Raw genomic sequence first — 15,623 nt, 5'->3', positions numbered from 1 at the left:
CACCAGATGCTCTGTGCTTGATCCTGGCCCAACACAGCCACTCAGCCACCAGTGACTGAGCCCCTTCGGTTCCTTCCCACAGCCAGTGGTTTATTGCATGCAGCAACTCTGCGTTCATACCTACAATGCACCAAGCAGCTCTCAAGGCTCTGGGGATTCAAACAAACAAACAAAACCAGACACAGGCCTGCACTTGTGGAGCTGAATCTGGCATGGGACATGAACATCCATCAAACGGACGATGCTACCTAACCAGTGGGGAGAGAGGGACATGACGCTGTGAGAGGGCACAGCACGGGGATTTGGAGTGATGCTTGGGGTAAAGTATCAGGCGTGTCAATAGGTGAGGAAAGAGTATGCGGCACGTGCAAAGGCCCCGTGGCAGGGATGTGAGGGACTAAGAGGGTTGAGCTCAGACAGAGAGGAGAGTAGAAAAGTCTACAGGATCCAGATACTGTGCCAAAGACTGGTTGACCACTGTATGTTCTAGATTCGAGTAGACTTGAGGTTTTTTGAGAGAGCTGTGGCTGCGAGGTGAAGGATTCCAGGGGCTCAGAGCAGAAGCAGGCGGGGCCTGTTGGGAAGTCTAGTGCCAGTCTAGCGGTAGCATCCTGCACTACTGCCCATATGGCATCGTCTTCATTTTCTAAGTGACCCCTAGGTGCCGAGAACTGTGCCAGGCACTGGGATGTCGGCTCCGACAGAAAAACACAACTTGCCTGCTCTCGCAGAGCTTAGGGTCTGGGGACATGGGTGGGTCACCAACAAGACAGAGCTGGTGAAGAAAGTTCACGAGGGTGAGTGAGAGGATTCCCAGGGGTTGGGGAAAGGGGAAACCTCAGACAGAAGAGGGACATGGAAAGTGGCACAATAATAAAATTGTATAACCACATGGTGGTCTAGAATTCCAATGGGGCCCAGAGTGACAAGCTTCATGGAGTAGCTTTTTTTTTTTCCTGAAACATTGGACTTAAGTTTTTGAGGTATTTGAAGATTTGGTTTTGAAGTACAAGTAGGAGTTGCCTAGAAAGAAGCACAAATACGAGAGGCAAGTAACGTGACGAGGTCTGTACAGCACAAGGGCTTTGGCATTTTTTATATGTGGTCCTTAAGCTCACGTGCAGGGCCTGTCTTGTTTCCTTTCTGTCTCCACCGTGGAGCACCCTCTCTAGCACACAGCATATGATTAGTGAGACTTACTGAGGGGACGCGTGCATGAACAGATGAATGAGTTAGTGTCGATAGGGGAGGCAGCAAAGAGAGGAACAGGGTATAAATAAGTATTGTCCAGTGCAATGTGATGTGAGGCACTTATGTAGTTTTAAATTTTCTAGTAGCCACATTTAAAAAGTAAAAAGATAAAAGGTAGAAAGAAACAGGTTATGGGGCACCTGGGTGGCTCAGTCGGTTAAGTGTCCAACTTCAGCTCAGGTCATGATCTCACGGTTCGTGGGTTCGAGCCCTGCGTCGGGCTCTGTGCTGACAGCTAGCTCAGAGCCTGGAGCCTGTTTCAGATTCTGCATCTCCCTCTCTCTCTGTCCCTTCCCCGCTTGCTTCTGTCTCCCTCTGTCTCTCAAAAATGTATAAACATTAAAAAAAAGAAGAAACAGGTTAAATACTTTTTGAGAATGTATTTGATTGAACTCAGTATATCCTAGATATTACCAAACAGGTAATCAAAGTTTAAAAAAAAAATTACTAATGAGATACTTTAAATTCTTTTTATTTTGTACTAAGTGCTTGAGGTCCCATGGGTATTTTACAGGTACAACACCTCTCAATTCAGACCAACCACATTTCCAGAACTCAGTAGACACATGGGACCAGTGGCTGCCATGTTGGAAAGCCCACGTCTAAATGCTGCCAGGCTGTTAAAACACCCGCTGAGGAGTTTGGACTTGACTCTGCTGATGAGAGGCTGCTGAAGGTCAAGGCAGGGAGAGCAGGGTCAGATTCATGACTACCAAGTTCTCTCGGGTGGCCATGAAGCAGATGGGTTTTGAGAGTGGAAAGGCCCATTCTGTCCCCTCCACTGTGGGGTGGAGGGTCACACTCAGGCTGGCTGCGGTGTGACTGGGGTGAAGACAGGACACTCTCCCCAACTAAGGAACCCCCCCTTGGTGAACTCCAGAGCCCAAAGCTCCCGCCCCCACAATCAGCCACTTCTTCTGTGACGCTGAGCCTATCTCTCCCAGGGCCGTCTGTGGTCCCTGAACAGGGCAGGCTCTGGCTGAGGACAGCACTGGTTTAATTGTAGGTAAACAGATGTGGCTCTGGGCAGCGGCACAAGGAAGGGAAGCACCCATTGGCGTGTTTAGCAACAGCCCCACCTGGCCTAGCTCCCCCGGGGTCGCCTGGGGACACGCTGGCCCAAGGAGGCACACGCTCCCGTTCTCGCCTCCCTGCCCCATGTAGCTCAGCACCCCCAGGAGTGTGCAGGTGCCCCTGCACACCCTTTACATCCTTCCTGCTCGTTTTTGTATTTCCCTGGACCCCAGGCCCACACCTTGCACCTCTGCACGCCCTAAAAGTCTCTTCCATGTTCCCTCCAAGTTCGAGGAGGGCAGGGTGGGTGCGGGGAGGTCCCTGGTGCAGGAACCAGAAGACCGGGCCCCAGCCCTGCTCTGGTAGCTCTGTGACTTTGGGTGGGTTACCGGGCCTCTCTGAGCCTCAGTTTCCTTGGATGAAAAGCAGAATGGGTGCAATACAGATCAGATGAGATTGTGGGCCTGAAGGCTTCAGCACAGAGCCAGGCACAGAGGAGGAGCCCAGCGGGAGCAGTCGTGACGGCCTGCTATGTGTCCACAATCCCCCCACCCCTGCCCCTGGCGAGCCAGGCCCCCCTCACACGCCCAAGGCCCTGGAATCTTCCGGCCCGCGGTACTCCCGGGCTGTCAGCCCCGGGGCAGGGCTCACCCCCTTTGGAGCTAGAGGACCTGCCGGGACGGGGTCCCTGTGCTCAGCTCTGTGCATGTGAGGCAGTAGGTGTCGGTATGTCAGACTCTGAGTTCCACGGGCAACTCTTCAGAGATGACACCGGGGGCCCTCAGGCCTTAGAGACGGCACAGGGACAGGGCAGCGCCGGGAGAATCCTGAGACAGCACCAGGCCTGGCTTGTCCACTGAACCCGGCAGTCACAGGCTCATGAAACTTTTGTTTGTTCTTTTTTTTTTTTTTAACATTTATTTATTTTTGAGAGAGAGAGACAGCACACGAGCTGGGGAGGGACAGAGAGAGAGGGAGACACAGAATCCGAAGCAGGTTCCAGGCTCTGAGCTGTCAGCACAGAGCCCTACACGGGGCTCGAACCCACAACCCGTGAGATCATGACCTGAGCCGAAGCTGGATGCTCAACCGACTGAGCCACCCAGATGCCTCACGGCTCATGAAACTTTTAAGGGCCCCCGAAATTATTTTAATTTCTTTTAAAATCAGGATGGGGGCAAAGAAAACCAACTTTTAATGCAGAAGAAAATGTTTTTCTTCCCCTCACATCAGGAAAGGAAGATTTAGAACGTATTTAGAGCCCATTAAAACATATTATGTGGGGTGGGCCCACAAGTGAGTCATGACGCAGCCTTGACCGATCCTTCATTCATTCAGGCACCAGGTGCCTTTGTTGGGCAGGTACTTTCTGTCAGCCCTCGGTCAAGCCTTACTCTCTGGTCCAGCCGCACACCTACCTTTGTCACCTCAAATGAGGAAAGTGAGACTCGTGGGGGTCACTAAGTTGCCCAGGACAGTGAGTTTAGGGATGACAGAAGTGGGATTTGGGCTTGGGTCCGAGTCCAAATGCTTTCCTTTTATTTAATTTGGTCCTCACAGCGGAAGAGCGAGACAGTCGCTCCTATTTGGAAGCTAAGGAAACTGAGGCCTGGAAAGAAGGAAGTGCCTTGCTCACAGTCACTTGCTTTGTCAGTGAGAGAGGCAGGGACAAGCCCTCTCCTCCCGAACCCTCCCCCACCAGGCCCCAGCGGCTCCACCCTCCGCCCCCACTGTGCCACCGTCCCCTCGGCCCCCCGGCCCCCCAGCCTGTAAGCTCCCCTGCCCTTCTTCCCAAACTCTGTCTGCCCGTTTCCCCCTTACAGAGGGGACGCTCGGGTCTGTGCAGTGTCCACATCCCACGTGCTGACAAAGCTGGGGGCTGCCCCCACCTGAGAAGCCGGGGAGAGAGAGAGGCCCTGGGCCAAAGGCCAGAGAGAACGTTTAAAAGAAACCACGGTCCCCCAGACAAATGCCCCTCTGTATCTCAAGGCCTATTGTGACTGGCCAGGGGCCAGCCGGCTCTCACCGCAGGCGGCCTGCACGGCTGGGGTGGCTTCCCCACCTCCCGTCCTCTCCAGGCTGGTGGCTGCCAGGCCCGGGCTTGGGCAGGAAAGGGCAGGGGTGTTCCCTCTGGAATGGAGGCTGTGGGAGGCCAGCGAGAGTTGGAGAGGCTGAGGGACCGTGTCCGGAACCAAACCGGGAGGCTGGGCGAGTCACAAGATGAAAGGCGTGTGAGAGAGGGGTCCCTGGGTCCCAGCTGTGCATTTTGCAGGAGAGCGAGTCAAGAACAAACGACTTGCTCAAGGTCACACAGCAAGGAGGGAACAGATGAACTCGTGGCTTCCAGCCCAGGGTTCCCCCCGACCCCCTGCAGTGGGCATCCCTGTCCGAGGTGTGTGTGGTGGCGGCTCCTGAAATAGTAGTGAGGTAGTGAGCGCCACCGACCAGACAAGGGTGTCACATGTTAAAACTACAAAGCACTAGGGGCGCCTGGGTGGCTCAGTCGGTTAAGCGTCCAACTTCGGCTCAGGTCATGATCTCACGGTTCGTGGGTTTGGGCCCCGCATGGGGCTCTGTGCTGACGGCTGGCTCAGAGCCTGGAACCTCCTTCAGATTCTGTGTCTCCCTCTCTCTCTGACCCTCCCCTGCTCATGCTTCCTCTCACTCTCTCTCTCTCTCTCAGAAATAAATAAAAACATTAAAAAAAAAAGTTAAAAAAAAAAAACTACAAAGCACTAAGTTCCCTAGAATTCCGCATGAAAGTACAGATACTCCAGACAGAGTTTACATCCTAAACTCATGAATTACAAACACCTTGAGGTTAGCCAAGCCCTTGGAAAAGGCAGAGGGAGAGACAGAGGATCAAAAGCAAGACCACCCAGGGTCCCTGGGTGGCTCAGTCCGTTGAGCATCCCGCTCACACTCGGGTCATGATCTCGTGGTTAGTGAGATCAGTGAGAACTCATGTGAGTTCAAACCCCACATCAGGCTTGCCGCTGTCAGTGCAGAGCCCACTGCGGTTCCTCTGTGCCCCTCTCTCTGCCCCTGCCCTGCTTACCCGCTCTCAAAAATAAACACTTAAAAAAAAAAAAAAGCAAGACCATTGAAAGGTTGGTATTAGGGACAAGTTCAGTTTATTGAGGTTTGTAAGAGGCATTGGCCTTGGTTCTTAAGAACAACAATGAGCCAGCAGAGAGCACTGGGGGTCAGGACGCCTGGTTCCAAGGAGATTGCTGGTGCTCATTCGGGTTTGGGTTTTGCCCAGCACTCCCACCCCCTGGCTTTTTTTCCCCTAGAAGTTTGCAGTTGCCTGGGCCACGGGGTACAAAGCTCCGTTGCACCTATTTGTTCTCTCTTCTAACAATAGACGGTTAGAAGCGCGGCTCAGAAATCCCCAGTGTGCACTTTCAGAAACGCAGGTCAGGCAGCAGGTGGCCAAGAGCAGAGCTGAGGTCAGGGTGGGGTCCCTTCTCCAGTCGCCCACCGGCCCGGCTCCTTTAGGTTTGGTTTGGTTCTCGCTGATCTTGTTTCATACGGATCAACAGGGAGTTCTCGAAAATGTACGGCAGGAACGACCCACGGGCTTCCCTGTCTCTGTGCTCCCGGTGCGTCACCGGCCCCCCAGGTTCCTCATGTGTAAGGGGAGGGCCGGGGACTCAGTAGCTTTCAGACTGGCTTCCGTGGAGTCCTGTGACCGCGGGAGTTGCCCCCCCCAAGGCCACCCCGGGGGGAGTGGGGAGGGGTGAACAGGGGTCAGAAGGGAGGCGTTTGGTTCCTCAAGCCTTTGGGGAGCTCATTCCCCAAACTCTCCCAGAGAAGAGTGGATTTCCTTTCCGTTTGGACTCACACAGCAGAAAAGCTGAGCTTCCCTTTTACCAGCTGGCAGACCCACTACACCTCCGTCCTCCCGCCAGCAGGACAGGTGACCCCCAGGCTGCCACAGGGCACCGCGCTGGGCTCCCCTGGGTCCCCGGGTCCCGTGTTCTTCTCATGCCTGCTTTGTTCTTCCCGATCGGCGGGGCCCGTCCTCCAGGAGCGTCCCGGGGAAAGGTGCCTGGGGTGGAGTGGATTTTTTTTTTGAGCTTCACACGGCAGAAAATGTCGTTCTGTCCTTGCACTCAGTATTTGGTTTGGCTTGCTGTGCACTTGGCTGGAAACTGTTTTCCCGCAGAACTTTGGAGCCTTGTCTCAGAGCTCCTAGTACTGCTGCTGTCAAATTCCGATTTCATCTGACTATGGGTCCTTTTATTTGTATTTGACCTTATTATTTAAAAAAATTTTTTTAATGTTTTTTATTTATTTCTGAGAGAGAGAGAGACAGCATGAGCAGGGGAGGGGCAGAGAGAGAGAGAGACACAGAATCTGAAACAGGCTCCAGGCTCTGAGCACAGAGCCCGATGCGGGGCTCAAAGCCACGAACCGTGAGGTCATGACCTGAGCCAAAGTCGGACGCTTAACCGACTGAGCCACCCAGGCGCCCTATTTTTTTTTTTTTTACTCTATACACATGTATGAGATATTCTCTTTTTTAAATAATTTATTTATTTTTTAAGTTTCATCCAAGTTAGTTAGCATATAGGGCAACAGTGACTTCAGGAATAGAATCCTTAAGCCCCTTACCCATGTAGCCCATCCCCCCCCACAACCCCTCCAGCAACCGTCTGTTTGTTCTCTATATTTAAGAGTCTCTTAGGGTTTGTTCCCCTCCCTGTTTTTATTTTATTTTTGCTTCCCTTCCCTTATGTTTGTCTGTTTTGTATCTGAAAGTCCTCATATGAGTGAAGTCGTAATATGATTGTCTTTCTCTGGCTGACTGATTTCACTTCAGCATAATACCTTCTAGTTCCAGCCACGTAGTTGCAAATGGCAAGATTTCACTTTTTTGATTGCCGAGTAATACTCATTGCATATATACACCACAGCTTCTTCATCCATTCATCTGTCGGTGGACATTTGGGCTCTCTCCATACTTCAGCTATTGTTGACAGCATTGCTGTAAACATCGGGGTGCATGTGCCCCTTTGAAACAGCACACCTGTATCCCTTGGATAAATATCTAGTAGTGCAATTGCTGGGTCGTAGGCTAGTTCTATTTTTTATTTTTTGAGGAATCTCCATGCTGTTTTCCAGAGTGGCTGCACCAGTTTGCATTCCCACCAGCAGTGCAAAAGAGATCCTCTTTCTTCACATCCTCGCCAACATCTGTTGTTGCCTGAGTTGTTAGTGTTAGCCATCCTGACGGGTGTGAGGTGGTATGAGATATTCTCTTTATGCCCTATATCCTGAAAGGTCATAATGATGAGCCCTATGGTGGTGGCTCTGCTTTACTTACTCATCATTCTGGGGATTCAGAGGGGCCTCTCCTTCAGAAAACCCAAGGTCTTCATTTCTGGGAAGTTTTCGGGTGTTCTTTAGTAATTTCCTCTTTTTGATTTTCTTTTTTTAATCATTTCTGGAATTCTTATCAACAGGATGTTGGACCTCCAGGAGCAATCTGTTCTCACCTACTTTCTTTATCTTTTTTGTTCCACTTTCTGAAAGATTTTCTCCTCTTTCAACCCTTCTTTTAAAGTTTTTATTTTGTTTGTCATATTTTTATTTCTTGGCACCCATTCTTGTTCTCAGAATATTCTTTTCTTATAGCATCCTGTTCTTGTTTTATAGGTGCAGTGTCTTATCTCTCTGAAGATAATGAAGTTTTCTTCTGCCCTTTGTATTCCCTGCTTGGTTTTTGTTTAGTTTTTATTTTAATGTTTATTTTTGAGAGAGAGAGAGAGAGGGAGAGAGGGAGAATGTGAGTGGAGGAAGGGCAGAGACAGAGGGAGACGGAATCTGAAGCAGACTCCAGTCTCTGAGCTATCAGCACAAAGCCCGATGCAGGGCTCGAACTCAAGAACCAGAAGATCATTACCTGAGTCGAAGTCGGAGGCTTACCTGACTGAGCCACCCCGGCGCCCCTGTCTGCTTGTTTTAAATGCCTCCAGCTGTTCAATTGTTTTGTTTGCTGTCTGTTCAATCATGTTTGAGGCTTTTCTCCCCAAAGGCCTATTGACCCTTGACTATCTGTTTTTGTTTAAGAGTAAGGCATTAAAAAGCTCATTTATTTTTTTTAAGGTTATTTATTTTGAGAGAGAGAAGACTCTAAGCTGGCAGCATAGAGCCCAAAGTGGGGCTTGATTCCACCAATGGTGAGATCATAACCTGAGCCAAAACCAAGAGTTGGATGTTTTACCAGCTGAGCCACCCACATGACCCTAAAAAGCTCATTAAAAAAAAAAAGTTTTCATCCAAAGCTGGGGGGAGGGAGGGGCGGGAGGAGGGGAGAGGAGAGAAGGGCTTTTCAACTCATGACCTCATTGGCTGAATTGGCAGGAACCTGGTCATTTCATTGGAGGATCCTGTAACTTCCGTCAGTATCTGTGTCTGTTCTCTTTGGCTGGTCAGGCTCCCCAGCCCCTCTCTGATTTCCTGCCTGGAGGTGAAGCCTGGCTGTCCAAGTTCAAGGGACTGGGCGAGGCCCACACTGCAGGATTTAGGCTTTCCATTCGCCCCCTTTTCAGCCAGGAATTGGACCACCACCAGCGCCAGCTTTCTCTCCTCTGAGTCCCAAAGTCCGATGTGCATTGAATCCCCTGGGGATCTTGTAAAAGGCTGATTCATGTCCAGATTCGTATCCAGTATTCCTGATGCGGCCCGAGATTCTGCATTCCTATCAAGGTCCTCAGAGTTGCCGATGCTGCTGACCCACCGGCCACATTTCAGAAGGCCAGGGTCTAGGGCAGTGCCACCCAGTAGAACTGCGTGAGTGGACCCTGCACTGATCAACAGGGGGCCACGGTGAGCACGCAGCCCTTGAGATGTGGCTGGTGTGACTAAGGCACTGAACTGTAATTTTATTGAACTTTACTTAGTTTTCCTTTAAATGTGGGTGGCCACAGGTGGCTGTCACCTAGGGCAGTGCAGGTCTCACCGTGTTGTGCAGGGCAGAGAGGCCAATGGCAGAGAGGATGGGGGAGCTACTGCTGAGCTGCTTCTCTTCCAAACTTCCATCTTCCTCTTTTCAGCCCCATGCGGCACCCTGACTTTTGGGGGCATCTGTTGCCACTCGTCCGTGAGCTTTCCTGAACTTCCTCGGCGCGATCCACTTTGGTGCCCCCCCTCCCCCACCGTCCAGGGGTTTCGGCCTCGGCCGTTTCCAGGCTGCGGAGTCACACCCAAACCATCAGCTTGTCCACCTTTCAAACCAGAGTCAGCCTCTCTCCAATGTGGCTTCTTCTCTCCTTTTCCTTTGGCCGTGTGCACATACATCTTGATTCCTTTACTGTCATCCACGGGGGCTTGGGGAGGGCGCGGAGATGAATGTTTCTTCTCCCTCCATCTGCTATGTGTAACCAGAAGATACTCTGCAGCTTTTTTTTTTTAAAGATTTTATATTTTTTAAAGTAATCTCTACACCCAACGTGGGGCTCAAACTCACAATCCTGAGCTCAAGAGTCACGTGCTCTACCGAGACCCAGCTAGGCAGGCACCCCCTCTCTGCAGTTCTTAAAAGGTAAACCTAGAGGTCAAACTTTGTTTCTCCGGGGATGATGCAAAGCTGAATCTGTCTTTTACCTGTCGGTTGCCTATGGGCCAGGAGATTTGTCATCCCGTAGCCTAGAGAAACCATCCCTAAGTCACTGCGGAGCCCGAGAGCTGCTGGACAGGGCCCACGGCTCCGCCTGTCCAGGACCAGAGAGCCTAGTTCACCCACTCAATGTGAAGGGCTTGGGGAGCTCCTGGAGGGGCCAGACAGCTGAAGGCACCCTCACCCACCAGAGCAGGACCGGGAGTGGAGTCACAAGACTGAAGACTTTCTAAGCCCCTGGCAGGAGGGAGATTTGGAAAGGAAAAAATTGAGAATGATTGCCAGTGGACTGGGCAAACAGATCGCGCAGACGGGACCAAATCCTGGCTGGCAGGGGCCGGGCTGGGTGGCCCTTCAGGACAGATGAGCTACAGATGGATATGTTCGAAGCTGGGGTTGGAGGTAGTGCTGAGGCTTACGGGAAATCAGCTTGCGTGGCGGGAGTTGCCCCCCGGAGCCCATGTCCGCACCCGCGCCCGACTGATCCAGGGTCCCCAGGACTCTCTCTGCTCCTCTCCATAGCATTTCTCACATGCTCCTACCCAACGCAAGCTGGTGCCCTCCAGTCTCTGGCTGCGCGATCCACCTCCACACCCCCCACAGCGGCTATGGGTGCATCCCTTTCGGCACAGGGGAGGAGGCAGGAGTGGACTGAATACAAACCTTGGGGCCAGAGAGATGAGAGTCTAAGTTCTGTGGATTGGGCTCAGTGATAGCCTCCGGTGGAATCCACATCCTAATCTCCAAAATGTGGGATCATGTTCCCTAACATGGAAAAGAGGAGTTTGTCAGTGTAATTAAATTAACAATTATGAGGGGCACCTGGGTGGCTCAGTCGGCTAAGCATCGAACTTTGGCCCAGGTCATGATCTCGTGGTTCGTGAGTTTGAGCCCCTCCTCAGGCTCTGTGCTGACAGCTCAGAGCCTGGAGCCTGCTTCCAACTCTGTGTCTCCCTCTCTCTCTGCCCCTCCCCTGTTCACATTCTGTCTCTCTCTTTCTCTCAAAAAATAAATAAACATTATCGGGTGTGAGGTGGGGGAGTTATCCTGGATTGCCTGGGTGGGGACATATGTCTTCAGAAGAGCAAGGCAGGAGAGCCAGAGAGAAGGAGGCAAGATGATGGAAGCAGAGGTCAGGGATGGAGAGACAGGAAGGTGCTATGCTGCGAGCTTGAAGGTGGAGCCGAAGGGCCAAGGAACACCAGTGACCTGCCTGAGCTAGAAAAGTCGAGGAGACAAGATTCTCCTCTAAAACCTCCTAAAGGAGCACGGCCCTGCCCACGCCTTGCTTTAGCCCAGTGACTCTGATCTAGACCTCTGACGTCTAGAACTGTCAGAAAATTAATTTGTGTTGTCTTAAGCCACTTCCTTTGTGATAATTCTTTACAGCAGCCCTAGGAAACGAGCGCCTCCTGGCTCGGCCATATATTAGCTCTGAGACCTTGATCCGGTTACCTAACTTCCCTGGGCCTCAGGTCTGTCGTCTGGAAGATACAGGTAATATACATGAGGAAGTACATAGGAAGTCCTCGGTGTGGCGTGGGCCCTGGGCAAACTGGCAGCTGTTGTGTTTGTCATCGTCACCATCATTGTCACTCCTGAGCATCTATCCACAGATGTAGGTACAGATGGGACATTTTCCCTGCGGTCTGGACTTTCTTGGGTCGCGAGGATAGGGAACTGTCAAGACGTGGGGACGATCGCTCGACTCCAGTAGTTCTCGACCTGGGATGATTTGTCTCCCAGAACGCGTTTGGAAAGTCTAGAGACATTTCTGGCTCTCACAACCCAGGGGTGCTGCTGGTATCCAGTGGGTAGAAGCCAGAGACTCTGGCCAATGCACTGGGCAGCCCCGGAACAAAGAATTGTCAAATGTAAACCGTGCCACGGTGGAGGCACCCTGCCATCCGCCAAAGGTTCATTGTATCTCTTGGGCCCCAACTATTAACAAGTAGGAAGAAGAGTGAGCACAGGGCATAGCGTCCCCAGGAATATTGGTTACCTCCTGCGAGGCTTGGCGGCCATGGGCAGCCTCAAGGTGGAAGGTCTTGGTTCGAGACGCACCTTCTCCACTCACTCGCTGTAAGACTTTGGGCAAGTCATTTAACCTCTCTGAGCCTGTTTCTTCTGTTCTCCTACAAAATGGAGATTTGAAGATGTGCCTCGTTGTACTGATTAAATGAGAAAAAGCATGGAAGCCCAGTCAGTGCCCAGCGCTTTGCCAGTGTCTCCTTAAATGGTCGTTCCCTGTCGAGAATGTCCAGGGGCAATTAATTACTTCCCTCTGACATATTCACATAGGGGCATAAACTTTTTAACCTTTTAAACTTGTTCCCCCTTTGGGACGGTGGGACACATGGAGACTTACATGAAGGCTCGGATGTGGTTTGAGGACTTTTGGGAGCTGGCCCCTGGCTTGGGCCCCAAGACCCAAGGACAAATGGAAGCCACGGTTCACATTCCAGCTCTCGGTCGGTCTCCACCACAACGCCCACAGGTCTCCCTCCTGCTGACTCCTGGCACGGCCTGTGCCGCCCTTCTGGCACTAGGCAAAAATCCGCCTTGTGACCCCTTTCCTCTGGGTCTCTTCATAGGTGGAACTTTCCAGTGTTGCAGGTCTGGGTTAGAGGCTCTTTGGGGCACCTTTCTTTACAGTGTGGGCCACAAAAATCAGAAAGGAAGGGTATTCACCCCAGACTTTGGCAGGATGGGTAAAAAAGACTTAAAAGATGTGGTGAGCTTGAAACCCAGACTTCCAGATCCAAAGGCCACTGCTTTTTCCTTTGGACTTCCATGTCTCAGGCACCTTAGTGATCAGTGCTGGGCGAGGCATGAGGGGCTGATGCGCACTAAATATTGATGAGAAGAAAGGTTTTTAAAGGAAACAACTCCATTTTCATCCTCTGCGTCTGAACTCTGGAGACGCGATCCCCATGGTCTTTCGCTGAATCCTCTTAGTGCTGTGTACACGGCGGGCCTGGCTGAATGAATGAATGAATGAATGAATGACAGGGAAAATGGACAGAAGAATAGGCGGAAGGATGAATGTGTTTATAGTAGATAGGTGAGTGGATGGGTGGGTAAAAGAATGGATAAATACATGACCCAAGAAATGTACTTCTAGTTTCTAGGAACCGACCCCAAGGAATGTGTATTCAGTATGTAATTGTGTATGATCCCAAATTCAGAAGAGCATTAAGCCAGTTCAGACCCCACCTTTGGGAGCTGTGACACACAGTGGACAAAGTCATGCAGATGGGGTAGATGGGGTGAGGGAGATGATGCAAAGCCTGATAAGAATGGAGAGTCTAGCTGGTGGCCCTTTAGGGTTCAGGTAGACTTGGGTCAACAGAATGTTTGAAGGCTCATTCCTAAGGGTCCCCTATGCAATGCTGCTGACAAGTCAAAACGCCTCTGTGTTCTCCTTGGTTGGTTCCCAGTCTCAGCTACCTCCGAGGAAGGGCTCCTGCCTTCTAGCCCAAACTGCACACACTGTCTTCCCTCTCGTAACATCTCCAGATCAATATCTGCAAAGAAGAATGAGCTTTTGGAAAACACTGGTTCTTAAGAAAAGCTATGAATGGCTGCAGTGTAATAGAACCACAGATTTGAAAATTCCCTTAGTGATCACTCGCAAACTGGATCATTTTATAGACAAGAAAACCAAGGTCCCGAGGAAGGGAGAGGGCTCTCCAAAGTCACATGGCCGGTCAGTGGCAACAGGAACCCCGGACTCCTGGTTCTCACCCCAAGTTATGAATCTGTGGCACGTTCTTCCCCTCTCCATCCTGCAGCCCTCATGCTCTACCAGCCCCGTTCCTCAGTGGAAATGCAAGAGCAAGTCACACCCTCCAGAAGTTCTAGGGAATCTCTCTTCCATTCCGCTCCCTGGGACGCCGTCTTCATGGTTTGGTTCTCTGACCTCCCTGTTCATACTTGAGTTTGGCCCAAATGCAGCAAACACTTGACCAGGTGGAGTGCTGGGAATCCAAGGTCCAAGGAGAGCAGGGGGAGCACAGACTGAGGACAGAAGGAAGAAAAAGAAGAGGGGCCAGGAACTGACATTTATCAGTCACTCACCATCCACCCGGCACCCTGCCGGGTACTTCTATCTCACTGATTCTCACAACCTTACGAGATCAAGGGTGTCATCCGTGCCTTACAAATGAAAACACCAAGGCCTACAAAAGTGCCTCGACTTATAGAACTGGTCAGCAATGAGGCCAAGATCAAAACCCAGGTCTACCTGACCTCAAGGCCCTCGTTGGGTCATGAGCTCATAGACAACGTGCTCTGTGGTGACAGAGCACTGAGAGTTCTCAAGAGCCACCCGGAAGGAGCTGGAATTTCTCTCCCGAGGGTCCACATCAACAAGATCAAGGTTAACAGGGGCCAATGCAAAGTCTTGCACTTAAGTTCAAAACAGCATTTGCACAAGAGCTTAATGGAGCCCTGGTTACTGGGCAGTGGCTGATCATAATATTGTCATGGCCATAATGCAGCTGCTCTTGCCTTATATTTCCAAAGCTCTTTGCAGTTTAGAAAGCCCTTCGACTTACCAACCTCAGGGCTTTGGTTGACCGGAAACAAGCATAAGACTAAGTCTGAAAAAGGTTTGGGGTATGTCAGTAGGGTGTGTGTGAGCGGTGTGCTGTGACTGGCTGTAAGGGTAATGAGCTATTTGTTTGCATTAATCCAGGGTAATCTCAACAGACTTTGCGCACAGCCACTGTGCTAACTATATTACATGTTTTATCTCTGTGAATTCTTGCCACAACCCTATGGAGCTTGGAATTCCTGTTTTATAGGTCAGAGGACCAAGAGGTGAAGAGAGTCCGTCAAGGTCACATAGCTAGAATTCAGGCTCAAGTCTGATAAGTATCAAGACAGATGTCATTCTGGACATTTCAGGCCCCCTCTGGAGTTATGCGTCCAGTGTGGGGTGCTTTATTTAAGGGAGACGTTGACACACAGTGAAATGAGGAAGCCATGAGAGACATTATCATTATAAAGATTGTTTGAAGGAGCTTAGAATATTTATCCTGGAAAAAATAATCAGAGAACATATCTTTGCTGCATTCAAGGGCAGAAAGCTCTTTTATTTAAAAACAGGTTGGGTTCACAGGACTTTTACCAACCAACGTTTGTTGGTGAAGTTAAATGAGACATACTGTAGCCAAGTGCTATCGCCACCTATTGGTGGGAGGTAAAATTGATGTACTGATACTGGTCGTATCTGTACTGGTCACTGCTCTATCACTGAAGTTTTGAGTTTCACCTTTGATACACAGAAGTGCTTTTATTTATTTTTTAAAATTTTGTAATGTTTATTTTTAAGAGAGAGAGAGAAACAAATGGACAGACAGAGCACAAGTGGAGGTGAGGCAGAGAGAGGAGACACAGAATCTGAAGCAGACTCTGAGCTGTCAGCACACAGTGTGACGCGGGGCTCAAACTCACGAACTATGAGATCATGGCCTGAGCTAAAGTCAGACACTTAACTACCTGAACCACCCAGGTGCCCCCATAGAAGTGCTTTTGAAGCTGGCAGGTTGTCATGTGGAAGTGGTAGCACATTTACCTTTGTGGGAAGAGAATGAGGACCGATGAGTGAAAATTACAAGGTGGGATATTTTGGTTTCAACATGAAGGTTACTTTTCTGAAAAAAACATCCCCAAAACTCAAGAGGCTCCTTGGGAGTCATGAGGCTCATGTCTGTGGAAGAAACCA

This window comes from Hyaena hyaena, unplaced genomic scaffold (assembly GCF_003009895.1).
Source record: "Hyaena hyaena isolate Hyena2069 unplaced genomic scaffold, ASM300989v1 scaffold_3, whole genome shotgun sequence".
Classification (NCBI taxonomy): Eukaryota; Metazoa; Chordata; class Mammalia; order Carnivora; family Hyaenidae; genus Hyaena; species Hyaena hyaena.
The sequence above is the reverse complement of the archived record's forward strand: the minus strand, read 5'-3'. Positions refer to the sequence as shown.